This window comes from Haemorhous mexicanus, chromosome 9 (genome assembly GCF_027477595.1).
Source record: "Haemorhous mexicanus isolate bHaeMex1 chromosome 9, bHaeMex1.pri, whole genome shotgun sequence".
In the NCBI taxonomy this organism is placed as follows: Eukaryota; Metazoa; Chordata; class Aves; order Passeriformes; family Fringillidae; genus Haemorhous; species Haemorhous mexicanus.
The window spans coordinates 13,565,885-13,585,218 of record NC_082349.1 but is presented as its reverse complement, the minus strand read 5'-3'; the positions used below and the strand labels follow the sequence as shown (position 1 = coordinate 13,585,218).

The window sequence follows — 19,334 nt, the reverse complement described above, 5'->3', positions numbered from 1 at the left end:
TTCTGCACCTTGTTAAATGATTCAGCAAAACCTAAGTGAGCAGCAGCATCTCAGCCTTTTAATCTAACAGCGTCGATCCTTCCTGTGTACTGCTGGCAAGGATCTCATTTAAATTCTCCTAAACAGCTCTCACCCCTCATTCAGAAGGGCAAGAATGTGTCTCTCTGAGCCAGCAGAATTAAAGAGCTTTTTTTGATGGTGTTTTTGTTAGGGTTTGGGTGTGTGTGAGGAGAGTGTGCGCACTTCAATAGCAGGAGAGAACAGAGGGCAGGGATGAGTGCTACACTGACAGACCTGCAGACCACAATCCTTCAGTCACCTGGAACAAGAACAGGCAGACTGCAGCCATCCACACAGCCCCACATTAGCCCAATATGTCTCGACCCTACTCTGAAGGAATCGCCACTACTGAAAAGAGATAGTTTGGTCTTCATGCCCATTTAATCCTTCACCTGCCTGCTGAGGCTGCCATTAGAGTGCTAATTAATGCTAAACTGTGAAAATGGGCTTCTGCACTTTGAATCCAGCCACACTGAAACTGGAGAGAAACCACTAATTCCTTTAATGAAAGTCACCAAACCAGAGCCTGGTTCCTGGCAGCATTTTAGCAATGCCTACATACGGCAGATGGAAACCATGTGATCTTAACATGAAAGTCTAAATATCTAATGTAAAAATACATGTTCTTCAGTTCTCACTTAACACCACATTGTATTCTCATATCCATGCACCTTTCCCATCCCTTTCAGTGAAGCTGTATGCACGAGAGCAAAACTTGGCCCTCTTGATCTAAAATTATCCCCGTTTAAAACAGTATTCATCTGCCAATGATATTTCTTTTCTTTTGCCAGCCAGATGTCTGTTCTCAGGCTGCAAGAATCTCCTTCCTTTTTTCCTTCACATCATACACACTTGATCCTCTGCCAGCTCACAAAAAGCACTCTACCCTTTTCTTTCTTGCCATTAAATACATTGCATCTTTAAAAATTTCTCTAGGCAAGTAAGTCCCATGGTCTTTGTAAACCCGCCCTCCTGAAGGTTATCTCCAGTTTACCTACTGTGAACTCTCTGAGCACACCACCTGTCAGGAAGGAGAAGCTTCTGAATCAGAAACAACCTCTTAAAAAGGGACCTAAGACACACAAAGGCTGATGTGTCAGAAATGTTGTGTCAACAGGATTTCCCGTTGAATTATTTCCTCTGCACAGGATACTGGTAGCAGAACAAAAATAAATATGCTTTTATTTTCTATAAAAGTGTATCTTGACAACAATTTATATTTCCAGTTATTGCAATAATTTTTTGATTGGAAACCATGTGTTAAGGAGGGGCAAAGGAAGAGGAAGAAAGGGGAATTTCCATCATCAGTATTCGGAGTCGCCAGCTGACAAAAGAACTATTTTCTTCCCATTGCTAAGAAAGTCAAAGCCTTGTCACCTCAGAGGCTGATAGAAGCCATGCAGAGATGTATCATTTCCTTGGGAATATGTGCATTGGCGAAAGCCAGATCATCCCAGCAGGTGACATGCTGGGTGCTAATAATAACGCTTGGTGTCCTGTGCACCTCGCCTTCTTAGCAGGCTATACCCTAACCCATGTAAGAAAGTAAAACAATTAATCTCACTAAGATACCTGACAATTCTGGCTCATTTTAAATAAGATTTAATTCTACAATTGCCAAAGTTGAAAATACCAAATACAGCCCTAGCGCTAAAAAAAAAATAGATTTCATTATTGTACAATTGCTACCACATGGCAATATTTGAGATCACAACTGCAAACTTAAAAATGGGGCATTTTCTTGTTTACAAATATAATTATATATTAGAAATGGAATCAACAAACAATATAAGAGTTCATATACTCTCCTTTGTTTCAGTAAAATGATGGGGTGGAGTCAACTGTCACAGTATAATTCATAGTGGAAAAGTTATGTGGTTAATTTTAATGATGGCAAGCTGCTTAAAGAGTGCATGAGCATGCAAATAGCACAGCAACCCCCTTCTTGTAAGTACAGCTTCAGGAACATTTCAGAGAACTCAGGGGCAGAAAGCAGAACCCTTGGAAACATTAAGGCAGGGATCCTGTAGATGAAATCAAAATATACAGTCATACCTTTTGAAAACAAGAGGAGCCATGTGATGAATGTACTTTAAGGTAAATGTGCCATCACTTTAAATGTTCCCCATAAGTAGATACGAGACAAGAGCAGCATGCAATCTTGGAAAATACCTGTCAGAGTGAAAGGCTTTCTTCCTGACCTCACCTTCTATGAAATATTTCTGGATTTTTAAAATACTATTATAGAGAGGAGAGGGATGCACCAAACAGTACTTAAGGTTCTGGCACATTCTGTGAATCATGAAATAATTCTACATACATACATAAGAAAATCCTCTGAATAATAAATTGCAAGAAGAAATGAAAACTGTTTCATTTTTTGTAAACAATGAGGTAATTAGAAAAATCCTAAGGAATATATGCAGTTCTGACATGCTCCCTGGGCAGCAGGGAGTAAGAATAGCAACAACAGGTACCATTTCCAGAGTAAATAAAGGAAACAGGCACCTTTTCCACCCATCAAACTGCTGTTAATCCCTGTAAAGGAACTGCATATCCACATGCCTCATTGCAAACATAAAAGACAGCGGAGATAAGGGCACAGGATCATTAAATTCCACCCCGATTCAAATTCAGGGCTTCTGAGTTTCAATTCTGGTTTTCAGTCCTGGAATTTGCGTCTTCCTCACCAACCCTCACAATGTGTATAGCAAGAATGCTCTCAGCTTTTAGAGAACCAGCTAATGAAGGTTCAAATTAGCAAAAATCAGGATCCCTGAAATCTGAGTACTAAGACAGCAACTGTGCAATTTTCCATAATCATGTGTAGGAGTTCCATATTTAATACTATTTATATTAGAAAGTAACAAGAGGGATGAACAGGCACTGTAGCACAACACAAAAAGGAAAACTTTGCATTTACCGATTCCTTCAATTTAGAAGCACACATCTAAGAGCTGAAAGACTGTTTCCAAAGCTCTGCATTGATCTTAATGCAACCCCTAATGAAGGCAAGGGCTAGGAAAGTTCTGCACCACACCCAGGAAAGAAATAACTCTTAGGTGCTCAAATATAAACTCAAAACCAGCAAGATAGAAGTGCTGCACCATTACTACAGATGTGAAAGGTAATTTTCTCAGTAATTAATCTGCATGGTGCTTCACCGTCCCAGGTCAGAGTTTTCTCTTTAAAAAAATCTTTCCCCACATATTTAAAGCAAGTATCTCAGGAGACAGCTATGAACTAGAGAAGATCTTGTCCAGTTTTTTCCACACCACCAAAACTGACACCTTGCTGCCGAAAGCACGGCGCTCTCCTGATCCATTACTGAGGTGTACAAACAGGCAGTCCTGGCAGGCAGAGAGAGGGATGGCTCCTGGTAGCCAGAGAGGAGGGATGGCTCCTGGCAGCCAGAGGGGAGGGATGGCTCCTGGCAGGCAGAGGGGAGGGATGGCTCCTGGCAGTCAGAGGGGAGGGATGGCTCCAGAGCTCCCTGCGGGGCCAGGGCTGCACCCGGGTGCCCGGAGCTGCACACACCCAGGGCGCTCGGCTCTGCCCTGCCCACCTCTCTGCACTGCCCCTGCTGCCTTCTGCAGCGGTGAGTGTTCTTAATCAAGGTAATTTCCATATCGAGCTCGGAGCATGATCAAAGTGGCCATTATGGCAGCATAATTGAGGAGGGAATTGTTAATCTGCTGGGGATGCCAAGGAGGGAAGGAGAAGGTTAGGGGTGTCCAAAGGCGGCAGGAATGAGCAGGTGTTAGGGTAACTATTTAAATTAGGCATCCTGACACAATCATTTATAACAGGGCTTTAGACTCCCTGGAAGGCACTACAGCTGGATATCCTATCTATTCCACTCAGTAAGCAAAGAGCATTTCTTTTGGTCCAAACAGTGACTTTAGTAAGTCTGCAGTACTGCAAAGTGAGCTGCATTTAATTAAACTATTCTCTGCAACTTAAACAATACCTACTGCAGTGCCTTTTCTATCTCTGCTGCTGCTGAATTTGACCTCCAAATCCTTACTGGGATTCAGCAATGTGTGGCCCACTTTAAATATACAACAAAGGCAATATTTGAGCTCCAAAACCAAAAGGAACCCTATTTTCCACAATGGCTTTCACATACACAAGCCTCTAGAAGACTACGAGGGCACTTCATGAATCAAATGCAAAATACAGAAATAGTATTATCTCCCACTGAATTGCTGTCATCTCTGAAGGATGTGTTGAGCTCCAACATTACACAACTCTTCATAGTAGCAATTTTGTAGTATTTTATCTACTTGAAAATAATAGGGAATTTTAGGTAAGCAGAATCTTAATTACCTCAATTAAGTTCTCATCCTGCATCACTAATATCATTGGGAGCTTTGTCATTAACCTCAGTGAGTGCAGGACAGATTCTTTAGAATTTAACCTGGATACTCAATATTCTTGTTCTAATGAAAAATGCATTAATGAGCTTCATTAGACTACTCAATTTTAAAGAAGCATCTTCCCTCAGCAGCCAGCCTCCCTCAACAGCCTAATGGGGCACTGGTGCATGAGTGAGCCAGAACTCAACACAGAGTGTTTAGGTCTCTCTAAGTCCTTTTATTGACTCAGTGAGCTTCACGTTCAGCCTTCCACGGGAAGAGCAACACCTATTGACTCACTTCAGGAACTCCCTGAGGTGGAGATGCTAAAATGTGTATACACTTTTGAAATTAAAACTGGAGTGGTACAGCTAGAAGACTGTATGCAGTGAAATAAACACAATTAAACCAAGAAGTCCTCCCTATAATTAAAAAATGACACAAGTTTTCTACATAGTCTGCACAGAGGATCCTCAATGCATTTCAAACACTACCTTTTTTCCAGTCATCTACTGGGACACATTATGGGAAAACCAGTGATCTTCTGTGACCTTCATTTTATTTTATTAAATGCAGCAGACTCCTCATGCTGAATACAAAATAAAAAATATGCAACCCAGGAAAGTACTTTGAGAAAAAAATGCCCTTTGGAAGACCCAATTTCAATCTTGATGTATAATGATACAAATTTGCCAGTGACATTTGAATAAAGATCTCTATTATTTATATTATTGTGTTCAGACTTCTATTCTGAATTACTAAATTTAGAACGGGCACTGAAGATCACTATTCAGTCAATGCTTTATAAACATGGGAAATACATATTTGAAATACATCCCAAGTTAGAAAAGACTAGCTGTACTCCCCAACTTTAGCCACAATTTAGGAGATATTTTCCTGTTCAAATAGCTATCCAACTGGTAGTAGAAAAATCTCCCAAGTATCAAAATACACTCTTTGTTTACACAACAGTGGCTGATGTATTGCTAATAAAGACTTCAAGGAGAAAATAATGTGAATTGCCCAAGCAAGGGAAACTGACACTAGCAGATATTTTATCTTTCCCATAGCTCTAACGACAATTGAAAAGTGTCACTTGTGGCAGTCCCTTGAAAAACTGGGTGGGGGGAGAAGGTTAGGAGGTCTAGTATTCCTGCTAGTAAGTGCAGATTAACAAGTCACCACCCAACATAACAACCACTGAATTTCACTTCTCTGCTGTCTGAGCTACCTGCCCAATATTCCAAATGCTAAACACAGAGCCAAATTTGTAGCTGGTTCAGAGCCACATCAAGGTGGGATAGGTGTAGCTGGTTGTAGCAATAATGTGGGGGTATTCAAATTTGGAAGGGAGGGGACTTATGGAAATCCTTCTCCCTAATTAAATCAGAGAATGAGAGTTTGAAGTGGTAAATAATAAATCACAAAGAATCCTCAATCTGGTTGTCAAGGAAACCAGTATGCCTCTGCCATAATTGCTGTGAGCCCAATCTTGCCCTTTTTGACATCAAGCCTTATCACACATTCTGGTCAGAGACTGAGAAAGTGGCTTTTTATTCCTCTCGGGCAGAGCTCGGGCTCGCCGGAGCGGGGCCGCACACGGCGGCTCTCGGCGCCGTCCGTCGCCCGCCTGCAGACGGGGATGGGGATGGACCAGTGAGCTCCAGCACAGCCCCATCAACTCCTCACTGAGACACGGGACAGCCAGTCCCAGCCAGCCACACACTGCTGGGCAATGCCACAGCAGCTGTGTTTACTAGGAAGGCATTCCTAATTTACTGGTGCTGACATCTCCAGCCTGGTTATCACAGCCTGTCACAAGTCCCAGGTATTTCCAGCTGCCCTGCGCTCTTTCTCCCTTAAGCACTTCTGGAAGCAGGAATCAGCCATTTGTTTCACTCATGGACATGTAAGATGCTTATGAAAGAGATGAAGAGGGAAAGGGAAGTACAAGACAAATACGCTTTCAAAAGCACAACAAAATAGATTAAAAATTGACTCCATGCCAAGTCATTCAGATAGCTCAATGCATCATTGTCTCTTTCCTCTGCGATGATAATTACCTTCTATAAACATATCCAAACTTGTTTTTCCCTTCTGTTTCTGGTGTAATCACACATGGTCACTGGACAAGCACCAAACTTTGAGCATAAGCAATTCTCAGTGCTTCAACATCAGGAAGGCCAAAAAAGGAGGATAACTATATTAGTGTCTCTATCTCATCCTTCAAGAAATCCTGAAGCAGATTTTAGAGGAAGTATCTTCAAAGTAAGGAAATAGGAGGAACAACAGGCAAGTACATTATGTTCCCAGCTGACTTTAAGGGAAAGAAAATCTAGAGACACAGGGAAGAATTGTGAGAATGAAAAAAACCCAGAAAAACTCCCTTTAAGAACTACAGAGAAAAAAAACTACCAGAAAAATTTCCTGTAGATTCTTCTTTGAATCTTCTTCAACTAGTTGACTGGTTCCTTGCTGTTTTACCAATGGATAAATCTTTTTTTCATTCCTAATCTGTTCCAAGCAATAGCGACTAAAAATATTTTCCTTTAATATATTTTTATAAATTTAATGTTAGCAAAACATGTTAAAAGTAGTAAGACTGATACACCCTTGTGATTTTAATCCTTTGCTGTACACTATTCTAATGATCTTCACTTCTTTCAGTATATAAAGAATGTAAAAGATTCAGCTCAGGATCCAAGTTTCAATGGGACAATGGGGATACTCACTGCATAATTCCAAAACTTCATATTGACGCCACATTTGGGTAAAGGTAATTTACTGATTTATTTTTATCCATTTTTACTGAAAGGGGTGTGCTAACAGCATTTTCCTCTGTCTGTTTAGCTACTACTCAGAGATGGCTATTTAGTTTTATTGACGCTAGCAACTGGCATTTTTTTTTTAGGTTGGTAGATAAACCAAACATTTCAGCAAAACATATAGTGTGACACAATTTTTCCCCTGTAATATTCAACTATTCAAACATTAACTAAGGACATCGGTAAAATCCTTTGTTCAACAGATCTGTAGACATGCAGTGCATAAAAAGCAACAAATGTTTGTTTCACAGCAGGCTTAATCGAAGCAAAGTAAACTCTTCTCCAAGCCCAATCCAAATCCCTTCCATATTCTTATTCCAAGGAAATATAATGCTGGTATTTGGTAGCTAAGAGAGCTTGAATTCAACTTTGACCTTTGTTCCAAAACAATTCATAGTTGCAGAGTATCACGAGATAATTCAGGCTGAAGTGGATTCCTGCCTCTTATATGCTCAAAATAGTCTTTAATTCAAATGCTTTTTACAGCTATAAAACTTAAATCACATATAGGAAGAATTATTCCTACATAATTTAAGAACTGAAGCCCCTCCAGTTGTCATCCCAGTCAAAAAGGTACAATTATGGATTAGTTACAACCAATTACAGTAATGCACATTACTCTCTGTATGACTGTGTATGCCTCTAAAACTTGATTGCCTTACCAGAAAAAAAAAGATAATAAAAGTTTCCATCAGAAAAGATAACACAGAAGTAAATGATTGAGCCATTTGAGTATAAATACATTCATTTGCAAAATACACATGTACATCCATCAGAAGAAAAACAGGCCTGTAGCTGATTTACAGATAATTTACTATGGCACACTCTTTCTACTCTTTCATTCTTATTTGAAAAATTAGTCTGGATTCCTGAGCACAATGACAGGAACCAGTTTATTTTTATGTCTCTTGCTAAATTTCAGTGATCTTGAACCTTTAGGGCTAAACATCTCTGTGACAATCTGTTTTTATCATCTAAGAGTTTCACATACTTCGAGATTCAAAGAATGGTGTCACTGGTTTTCCCAGTGACACATCATGCTGGAAAAGGAGTTCAATATTACCCAGGACGTGCTCCATCATAATCCACTGTGAAAAAAATACCTCTGTTTCTTCTGTTGGTAGGAAGCCATAATAAGCTGATATTTCTCTTCTGAACAATCTTCCAGGTGGCCAATTTGATTTGTCAATTCTTTAGAATTTTTATGTCCTCTGAGCAGTATTCTATCCACTATCTTTTGTCTTCACCTTTTTGCTTAGACTCCTGCAATTCTGAACAAAAGCTTTCAAACCTCTTATCCTCTATAACACTAAATTCTGGACTTCAATAAGCTTTGCTATTATATGGGGAGTTTTTGCAGAGCAGTATTGGCTCTCCTGAATCCAGCCTGCTACTCACACCGTGTGAACTGAAGCAGAGGCAGTTTGTCCTGTAGCTGTGGGAACCGAGGGCATCCCACCTCTGTCTGTGCCAGCCTGCACCAGGCAGCAGTGGGATGCTGCTCCTGTGCTTCTGCAAACTTCAGCTCACTGCCTGGCCTTCAAACCACTCGAGAGCTGTGCTGCAGGGCTGAGCACTGCTGGGCACTGCCTGCTTTCGGAGGTTGGGCGTGGTACCCCTAAGCTGTAGATAAGCAGTTTCTGATCAATTCTGAACTCAAATGCAATCTTTGTATGTCTCTGTATAGCCGAAACATCCACAGTTGTCTCCTGCTGCAGTTATGAAAAATGGTTATTAGCTGTAATTGGCCTAAGCTACTTTTAGAGAAATTCTATCTCCAGGCGTCATCACCTACCTAACATCCTCTTTTTGCCATTACCACAGACATTCCTCTATGAAGAAATACAGGCAATGCATCCTGCATTTCCTCACAGAATACCAACTATATTAGCAAAAAGGACTGGAACCAAAACAGGAATAAAAAATTAAAGGCACTCTGAAACAAACTAGTTGTGACGCTTATTTTTTGGCCTCTTTCCGGGAGAGTAAGATGAGACTGAAACAGCTAACCATAGCATTCCCTTTGTGAAAGTTACAGAACATTGACTCCAGGGAAAAGCTCTGCATGCAGGACAATGTTCCACTGACTCTTTTCTTTCTGTCCCTGGTCCTGCTCCTTCTCCTCCCAGGTACCTGACAGGATTAGATACAGTTCACAATCTCCAGTTGAAAACAAAAATTATCTTGGTGTCAGATTTAATATAAAAACATCCTAGCTGCACAGGACTGATAATTTTAAAGGCTACTATGGCTAACGATTTTGAAAGACAAAGCATTTCTCATTGTCATGACAATCCTACAGACTTATAAATCAGAAACCCTTCCATTTTTAAAGTTCTGGTTTAGGCACTTCCTGTTAGCCTTTGGACACCAAGGCTGTAACAGCCACAGGTGATGGAATACCAGAAGACAAAACAAGGGTTCTCTCACCTCAGTAGCTAGTGAGAAGCTTTACCAGGCTTTCCCATCATCTTTCTTCACATGCATAGCAATAAACCAATCAGTGGAGCAGACAAAGGAGCTAAATTTGTGCAAGCCTTGCTCAGTAGGGCTGCTGGAACTAGGACACTGAAGAACATCAGAGTGGAATCAGTTTTACCACGAAAAAACAAATTTGGCATGAATATGAAATACCTGACAGTTTGGAGTCTAAAACTTGATCTGTTCTGAAGGTCTGTGCTTTATGAAAAGTAACCACTAAGACACCTGCAGAATAATTCAATGAACTGGAATCTTGGCTTTCTTTTTTTTTTTTTCTGAAAATACCACATTTCTTCTTAGGCTTGCCAACAGTTTGAACAAGTAGCCTTAGAAAGCTGTGATTTAGTAAACAAACATACAAAAAATTAACTTGTGAATTATAAGTGCCTGAAACAGAGTCTGCTGTGCCCACAATTCATATTAACATGGTAAGCTCTTACAGAATGCCTTTTCAAGGAAAGAAATATATTCCTTGTGTGTTCAAGTATAGAGCCATAAACCATATGAGACCCTATTTATTTCAAATTTCCCATGATGCCATTTACTCCAGCTTTTAACCTTTTATGTGACATTGAGCTATTTTACAATCATAAAATAGTAGGGAAAAACGACCTGTTAATTTGAAAGGGACACATTACAACATCTCTCCCCGGCGCTATAATATTTTAATTTCTTTTTTCCAAGGGAAACCAGTTGGAAAGTGACCATCTGCTAGTCTCTTAGCACTATTCAAGCAAAGCAATGCACAAAATGTCCTCCATTCCCAGAAAGAGTGGGACCATTAACTGAAAGGAATTTAGGATATTGTCATGTGAGTTTAACAGATTGATTAACAACAAAATTTAATCTTCATTTCTTAAATTATTGTTAAATATACTGACTATAAGATGATGATATAAAACTGCTGCACATTGTATGACATCTAGAGCAGTATAAGAAATCTGAACCTTTCCAAGAAATAAATCAATATTACCAAATTTCCTATGCAAATTGTGTTCTTCTATTTTGAGTGTTACACTAAATGCAAGCACACTTTACAAGTACAGCTCTATTTCTCACTTCAAAATACACAATGTGCTTTGGACACTGGGTAATTTTGCAGTATCACTTAAGGTTTTGAATATTTCAAAACAGTTGATAACGGCAGTAAAAGAGGAAACTCGACAAGCTCTCCATGCTGATAAATATAGAACTTTTTGGATGAGTAGAGCTCAATGGAGCTGTAATCTTGGCTGGCACCTGTACATGATACTATAACACATACAGCTAGAACTGCAAGTTTGTGAGAATAAATTAAATTAAATTCACATTCATGTTAGCACTTTAAAAGATGTTGTCGGCACAACTTTGTATGCATGCAAGCCACTGCACTTTTGAAAGTTTTACCCTTAATGTTTAGAATCCAAGCACACTGTCTCTAAGGGTTAGAAGATACACTGGCTGCATCTTAGTTGGCCTTTATCCACTTTATTCACATCTGTACCTCCTCAACATGCCTAACTAAACTGCAAATTAGGCTGAAAATAAAGTAACTACACTTCAAATTGTTAAATTCTAAATGAGTTTATAGTATCTAAATTGTGAAATATAGCAGATGTCAAATGCCCTTACCAAAATGTACTCCACAGTTGCCTTAAATCTGCACTATATTTTACTTTAAAAGCATTTTTCTTTTGTTCCTCCTCCTAGTCTCTCTCTCCCTATGAAAAAAACAATCAAGCAATTCAGGAATTTATACCAGTAGCAAAATACTTGCTAAATATAAACGACAGTTTCTCGCTGTTTTATGAAATAAATAGATCTTTTTGATCAGCAATTAATGACATAGTAGTCACATCCATTTGCCCAATAAATGTGCGAGCCTTACTGCTTTCCTTATTTTTATTTATAAATTTTATAATGGCAGTAAGGCACTTTAAACTGTATTTCTCAGGGAATACTGCACTTTGGGGACTGTTAAAAGTCACTTTGCCTTCAGCCTTTATCACCCTACGTGAGGTACAATAAACACTGAGAAATGTGCTGCCTATTGTGTGCCTTATTATAAAGTTTAGGTCCAGCAATTCTCCTGTCCTTTCAGTTTGAGTTTCCTTTCTTTCCAAGCCTTTCTCAGACATGTTCTTAGCCAGTCTAACTGATTCATCCTAATTTTAGATGACAGACTGAGTTGAGCAGTACAGGCTCAAGTTATGCAACAGGCTCATTCACATGGCTAAAACATCACCTACTGCTTATTCCATTCAGTTGTGGCTGGGGAGTACTGCTCACTCATATGTTGGACTCTGGACCTTTTTCCCTAAAATACTCCACTATTCCATAAGAAATTTCCCGTGCTCTTTTTCAGTGTCCAGTTTCCAGTAGCCACACATTACCAGGCTTCAATTAAGTCAAACAGACCTTGCTCAGGATGTTTCTCAGGATCCAGAGCACACTTCTAATAGAAATTAGAGGAAGGCAGTACATCATTTATGAAATTTCTTTACCATGAGGTAAGACAATCCAGTGGTATTTTGCAAGGTACAGAGAAAAGTTCCAGTCAAACAGTAAACTACAAAAGCTATTCAGAAGACAGTGATCCTCTAAACTTGCTAGGATGCCATGCAGATGTTCAACAGCAACATTATCTACAATTGCCTTGGTTCTTGGATTGGCTGAATCAGACAAGAGAAGGCCAAGACTACAAGCTTGCTGTGAAGATACAATTGTTAATTCTCTACATGGCTCTAATACTCATACAAAAACCCAAGCATGCACATAAATATGCATTTATTTGCTGTTATGTTAATTTTGTTTAAAAACATCAATAGTTGATAAGCTGAATAATGTGTGCAATTTTGAAAGGCTTTGCAAACATAGATGTCTGACTTGACCTTATGACTATTTTCTCCTTCAGGCAAACCAATATTATAACCAGAACAACACGAGGGGATGAACATTGTTGGGGAGTTGCTCACTGTGCCTGTCATACCCCGTTAATGCAACTTTGATTTGCCTTTGTTCTGACAGTAGCAAACAGCTGCTTGTAAATGAGCCACAGTCCCTGGGCTGCCTCCCATTATTCCACACTTTTGTTTGACAAGGTCACTTGCTATGGGGATTTTGGGGAGAAAGAGTGTGCAGCCTATGGAATTAGAGTTAAACCACAGGCAACCCAGCTTGAATGCTCGTATTATATTTTTTTTTCATAGCACCAGCAAAGCAAAAATAACAAAGAGAAAATCTTTTACTCTGTGAGCAAGTCAAACTTTTCTTTTTCCCAGTGTTCATTTCATAATCCTAAAACTATCTTACAAAAAGCAAGTCATGTTTCCATAAATCCCCTTTCATTCAAATCTTAACAGGATTTATATGAAAGATGTATTTAATTACAAAACAGGATTAACAAAAACAGATTAATATTGTTTTGTTCATCCACTGCTACAATTCATCAGGAGACGACACTGAGCTGCAGCTAACAGCAGCTCCGACAAACACTGCAAAAACATGAAGAAACAATCTGATTAATGCTAGTTTTCACAGGAAATTGATTTATTTTTGATAGGAACCAAGGCACATTAGTCTTCCAGAAAGAAAAGCATCTCATAAGCAAATTATTGCTATGATAGCTGTCCATATAAGGGCAAGCAGACATTTCTCTGGCTGGGGTTTTACGATGCTGAATTAAACTGCAAGATCAGTTTACAAAGATATTAGGACAGTATCTGGTGCAATCAAATCATCCCTGAACCTTCATTTTCCAATTTGACCTGTGATCTTAAAGGCAGTGAAAGCTGTCATTTAGGATAGCCTGTTTCTTTGTGACAACTGTTGCTTTTGAAGCCAGGCATAAACAAGGAATAGGTAGCAAATATTCAAAGGGATGGTTGATGCCATGGGAGGAGACAGCCAGTGGCAGTCTGCAACCACAGATGAATCAGTGCAATGTGCTTTCAAAACTTACAAGTGAAGAGAAAAGAGCGACTGACTTTAAAAAAACGCCTTTCAGGCTTTTCAAGAAGGGTCACTGAAAACAATGAATGGAAATCAGTCCAAAAACCTCCCCCAGCAGCCAGCTAAGCTATTCTGAAGGGACAGCCCCAATTGTTCAGATTTTTATCTCATCAACCCAAAAAGTGACTGAGCTCTTCCTGCCCTGAATCGTTTGCTTCCTAGTTCTTTGTTTTGCCACTGGAAGAAATGTCTTCATCACAAAGGCCTCTGCATCCGCCTTAAAAGAAAGGCAACAGACATTTCTGGAATCTTTGACTCAAGTCTCCTGGTGTTCTCAACAAAAAAGCACAGATGACTGTTAGACAAGTTTACATGTCTTCCCTGGACTCACTGAAAATGCTGACTGAGCTTGGAAGATTAGATTTATGACAGTAGGATTGGGATAGGCAGCCCTCTACTCTCTTCTCTTTCCAGCTAACTCAGCTTGAATCTCACTCTCCACCACAAATCTGTCAATGTGCAGGTAAGAGAAGTCTTCCCAAGTTTCAGCTGGAAGCAGTTTCCCTTGTCAAATGCAAGTTACAAAATACATAATTAGTGACATACCTAAAACGTTCTAACTGAATTACACTTGAATTATCCAGTGCTAACAAGCAGTCATCAACAACAACAAAGTCTAATGATAATTCATGGTGACAACACTCACTTTCCAATAAAGCACCCTGAAAACACTCCAGTAGCTGACTGCCAGAGTGCAGGATGGGAGGTTGTTAGCCTCATTTGTATTCAAAGGCAAGCAAATCACTAAAAGTCATTTACATCCTTCCATCTTTCTTAGTTCATGTCAACAGCAGGTGGTCTATCGATACTACCTTTGAAATAAGTAGGTGGCTTAAATTGCCTTCAAATTTCAGTAAAAACCCTGAATTATAGAATAGACCTTGAGTTTTAACTTTCGTGTTTTCTTTGTGTGGGCTGTAATAGAACATGAATAAGTACAGCATGCACTTTGTTCATATTTAATCTACATTAAAAACTAAGTTTTACACATAAATCTAGGCACCTTAATCTTGAGCCTTAGCAGACAGTCACAGACATGACTGTTTATGAGCTCAGCAAAGTGAGTTAGAGAAGTTTATTTGTAAGGGTTTGAGTAAAATCCACAACAGATTAAAAAAGATTTCTATAGATGATTGCTGTGTTTTTTTTTTTTTTTTGGTTAAAGCACACATTTTTAGGATAAACAGATGAAGACTGACTCTTGAATCCTTCCATGCATGTGTTTAAGTTTCCCTGCTGTTAGCCCACTGGGAACTACTCCTCTGAATAGATTACGTTCACTACACACTCCTAGGGACATATGTCTTCTATTTTTCTTTGTGGCATTGTGACTATTTCTAACAGTCAGTTTAAAAACACAAATGTCTGTTGTCAATCAGGACCAGTTTCTGATGAAGTGAGAAGAAACACTGCCTGAGACAAGAATCAAGGCCATCTTCATGCCCAAAAGAGTACACAGCCAGCAGTAAGCAACATCACAAATGTGTTAAACAAATCCAGAATAGATTGAAGTAACTAAAACTAGCATTTGGTTGCTTTTCTTCTGTGATATTTGCTTTCACATTTTGACAACTCCCTCAGATTTTGTGTGAAATTTAGTGTCCGCCAGAATTACTACTTTGATGTCTGCTTTCAAACTTCCACAAAGAACAGCGACTTTTGAAACAGAGGTCAGTAAGAACTCTGCAGACTGTGCAGATTACGCTAAATTAACTCCCATATTTTGGTCAGCAGGTGGAGAAAGCATAATACACTGTTGCAGTATCCCTGAAAACCAAAGCTGGGGTCAGTCCCCACAAACCCATTGCAAATTCAGAGGCTTTGTTCATTACCCTGTCTGGCTTCAGCTGAGCATTAGTAAAATATGACATGCAGGATTCACATTTAAAGGTTCGAGTAAGATTTTGTTGCTAATAAATACACATATTTGTTTATATGATTGGGATTTTTCTGTGTGAAAAATGGTAAGGATGCTGAAGGTGTCCCCTGAGCTACTGAGCATAAGGGAGCCTGTACTTCACAATGAGTTAAAGATTGTTTAAAGACCAGGACAGTCATTAAGCTGTATTTACTGTCTAGACAGGAATAGCTCCACCTAACCATTCCCAAAGGTTGTTAGCATTTCTAAAAATTAAGCAGCAGCAGGAAAAGGTTAAGATCAACTTACTAATTAAGTTACACTCACAGAAATCTGGAGAGGGGAAGGGAATGTAAATATGAATAGCATCCCCCAGTCTGAGTTCAAATCCTTAAATACAGGTCTTGCTTTGCTAAGGAAAACATTAGGACTGAGCATCAGTGTGCAGTTGATGCCCAGACATGGGGCTGCACAAAAATGCCATTAGCCTCAGACAGATAAACTCCAAGGGGTTCTTTTATCTAAGTTACTGGTAGACACAAGCAGTGTTTTTTGTTCCTGACTGTAAATCTGCAGTCTACTGGTAGAGTACATTCACTGGTCTTTCCTAGCTTTTGGTGTTAAAATGTGAATTCAAGATAAGCACCAAACAATGAGGAATGTTCCAAGGCTAGTTATGATGTTAATTGTATGGTAAAAGCAGATATTTAGGTCACTTGCAGGGTGCTTAGCAAATTCCCAAGGGCACTTGACAGGAAAACAGAACTCCTTCAAGGAGCTACACAGGCAGCAACCCAGATAAAAGAGATCCCTTCTGGTGACAAGTATTACTCAGAAATTCCTGAGCAAGTGGTGAGACTGGATCGTCTGAGAGATCCCTCAGACTCCCAGGAGGGACAGAAGCTCTGCTGCTCTACAGGTTCTTGTAGTGGAAACCCTGAGTAAAGCTCAGAGAGGTCTCTGGTTTCCCTGCCCCACAGCTCTCCCTGCACAGGACAGGCAGCATCGCTGGGCTTCTTTACATGCTGCACATGAGAAGAGTCTGTTGATGCAACAATAATAATTTAAATCCTAGTCCAAGGAATTACTGCTTAAGCAAAGAGCAGGAGACAAGCAGAGCTATCCATATCTCTGGAAACAGAAATGATGAATGTAAATCAAATTGTTCAGAATCACTTAAATTGCCATTTAAATCAAAGTCCAATTATTTAAATTGTCAGAAAGGAACCTATATTTAGATAACCAATTTATCCTTATTTATTTTTATCTTTTATCTGTATTTTTGTTATAAAATAAAGCATAACTCAGTGATTGTTAACAAAACATACTGACAAACATAGCTTTTAGAATGAATTTGCATTTCCCTTTCTCAATTTGTAGATCTACCTTTATGCTATTTCAATGGAGATTTTTACATTTTTCCTCTTTTCTTATATTGAAAAGAGTAAATAAGTACTACTTTTTAATTAAATGACTATCAAATTTATCCTGTTTATTTATGTTGGACCTTTTCTGGGAGAATAAAAAACAGACTGGAATTCTACTAAACACACAGTTCTTCAAATCTTGGGCATTATCGCCACATAAATTAAGTTATCCAACTTGTTTGCATTACAAATGGACATATTTAAAAAGCACTTTTTCTGGAATGAAAAACTGAATTGTTTGCGTTTGGTGACCAGGTCACACAAAATTTTGAAAACAGGATAGTCCCATCCTCTCACTTCAAAAAAATTAGTAACAAATCAGAAGGAAAAAAAAAAAATCCACTTTAACTGTTCCTAGATAACTTTAACTTTTCACGATATTTGTCACAGAATTAAAATGAACAGAATAAATGGAAACGAACAAAGAAATCCCAAACTGTTTCTACACCTGCAGAGGACAGCACTATGCCTAAAGCTAATTTAGCACCTCCCATTCTTTTGTTCCAGAGCAAGTCAGTGCTTTCACCGTTCCTCTCAGAGAAAGCAAACCGGTAGGGCTTGAATATTGCTTATTAAATGCAACCCGAGCAGTGCCCGCAAGGGAAGCCCAGCACCTGCAGGAGCCCGGGGCTGTGCCCGCCCACCCCTGCCCGGGCACAGAGAGAGGAATAAAAACAGCTCTCCTGACATCACTTCTGCTAAGCAGACACTAATGACCTTTTTTGTTTTTTTCCTTCCTCCTACTTCCCTGTGAGAAGAAGTTGATAATGAACTCGGTGTATGACATTGGCACTCTTACTGGGGAGAAATAATAAACTGCAATTCCACCTCTTCCCTGCCCATCTCTTTGGGCGGATGGAATAATGGTGATGCCTACATTTTCTTCTCCACTTCCCTCAGAAAAAAGGTTAATAAGCCACTCAGCATTTGCTTTTCATGGAAAACAGTATGTCTGGATTAATTAGCATTTTCCAGGTAGCACAGTAATAGCATTTTGAGTGCTCAGTACCAGGTTGTTCCAGAAACCTATTACAAAATTGTAACCCAAAAGCAATTGAGGATTCATTCATTTTAGGACAGAAGAAATAATTCTGCAAGTTACAAATGCAGCAGTAACTTGGCCTAGAACTGACAGAGACAGACTACTGCATCGGATCAGAAGCAAGACCAGAGCTGAGTGACCCAGTTAGAAGCGCTTGCTCTCCTCTGAGATCACTGACAGCAAGCCTTGATGCTTTCAGACAATTTATACTTGATCGAGGCTGGAGGATACATATCTAACATCAGCACTGGGCTATTCTAGAACTGCATCTTGCAGGGTTTCTTGTACCTTCCCCAAGCAAACAGGATGGGCATGTGGACCCCTTCAACCTGGAGCTTTGGGTGGCCTGAGAAGAGACAAATGTTTGTGTCTTATCAAGCACAGAAGACACTCTCCAAATTTCCAGCTCCTGTGTGAATGCGCCTGCATGGGAGTATTTCTGTGTAAAAGGTGGGAGATGGCACCAGCAGCCAAAGAAGAGCCACTCCTGGCAGGCTGACCTCTGAAAGAAGCTAAATGTAGGAACCAGTGTTCACCTCCAGATCTCAGGTGGAAGAAGAGGCCTGCAAGCAGTCCTCAGTGCTACTGAGAACTAAGACCCAGAAAAACTCATTCTCTATGGGCTAGCAGCTCGCAGCTCCAGGTCAGACCACTGCCAGCTTCACATCCTACCTGGGGGTTCCACAAGGGTACAGGGACCACATAGCTCATGTTAAGCAAGACCAAGGCTGAATGCCATATCTCCAAACCTCCCAAGCCAATATTGCAAATGTCTAAAGATCACTGCTTCCAGAATTAGCAGTTACTTACTGACAAAAACTGATACTGAAAAGAAAAAAATGCAAAGATCAGCTACATATGCTGAAGAAGAGGCCAAAACTAAAACCAAACTGAATAGAGTATCTCAATCGATCTGTACAGTCCCATTTGTATTATTATATTTCCAGAAAGGCATCACAGTTTCAGAGCAAGACATCTGCCAAACTAATGAGAGCCCAAGAGCCAAAACAAAAGTACAAATAAGTACTAAGAAATCAAAAATCCCCAAACTGTTAGGTAGACTCTACTGTCTAAAACTACAGGTGCTTAGGAAGAAATTATTTCTTAACTGTAACATAAACATTTACAAAAGATGGTATTTCTTCATCTGGTGTTCATCAGAAACTTTTGCTCAAGTCTCAAAGCAGCAGCCCGCAAGTTTTGCTTCTTCCAGCACAAAAAAACAAAAGGGGCTGTCACCAGGGATGGGAAAAAGAAAACCTTGAAGAGCTGGCTCAGAGTAACTAAATACTT

General features: G+C 39.6%; 1 protein-coding gene across 13 annotated transcripts in view; it reads right to left on the bottom strand.

The window, feature by feature from the left end:
* Positions 1-19,334, bottom strand: part of ADGRL2 (adhesion G protein-coupled receptor L2) — a 386,374-nt gene that overhangs the window by 77,916 nt on the left and 289,124 nt on the right. The window lies entirely within an intron of this gene.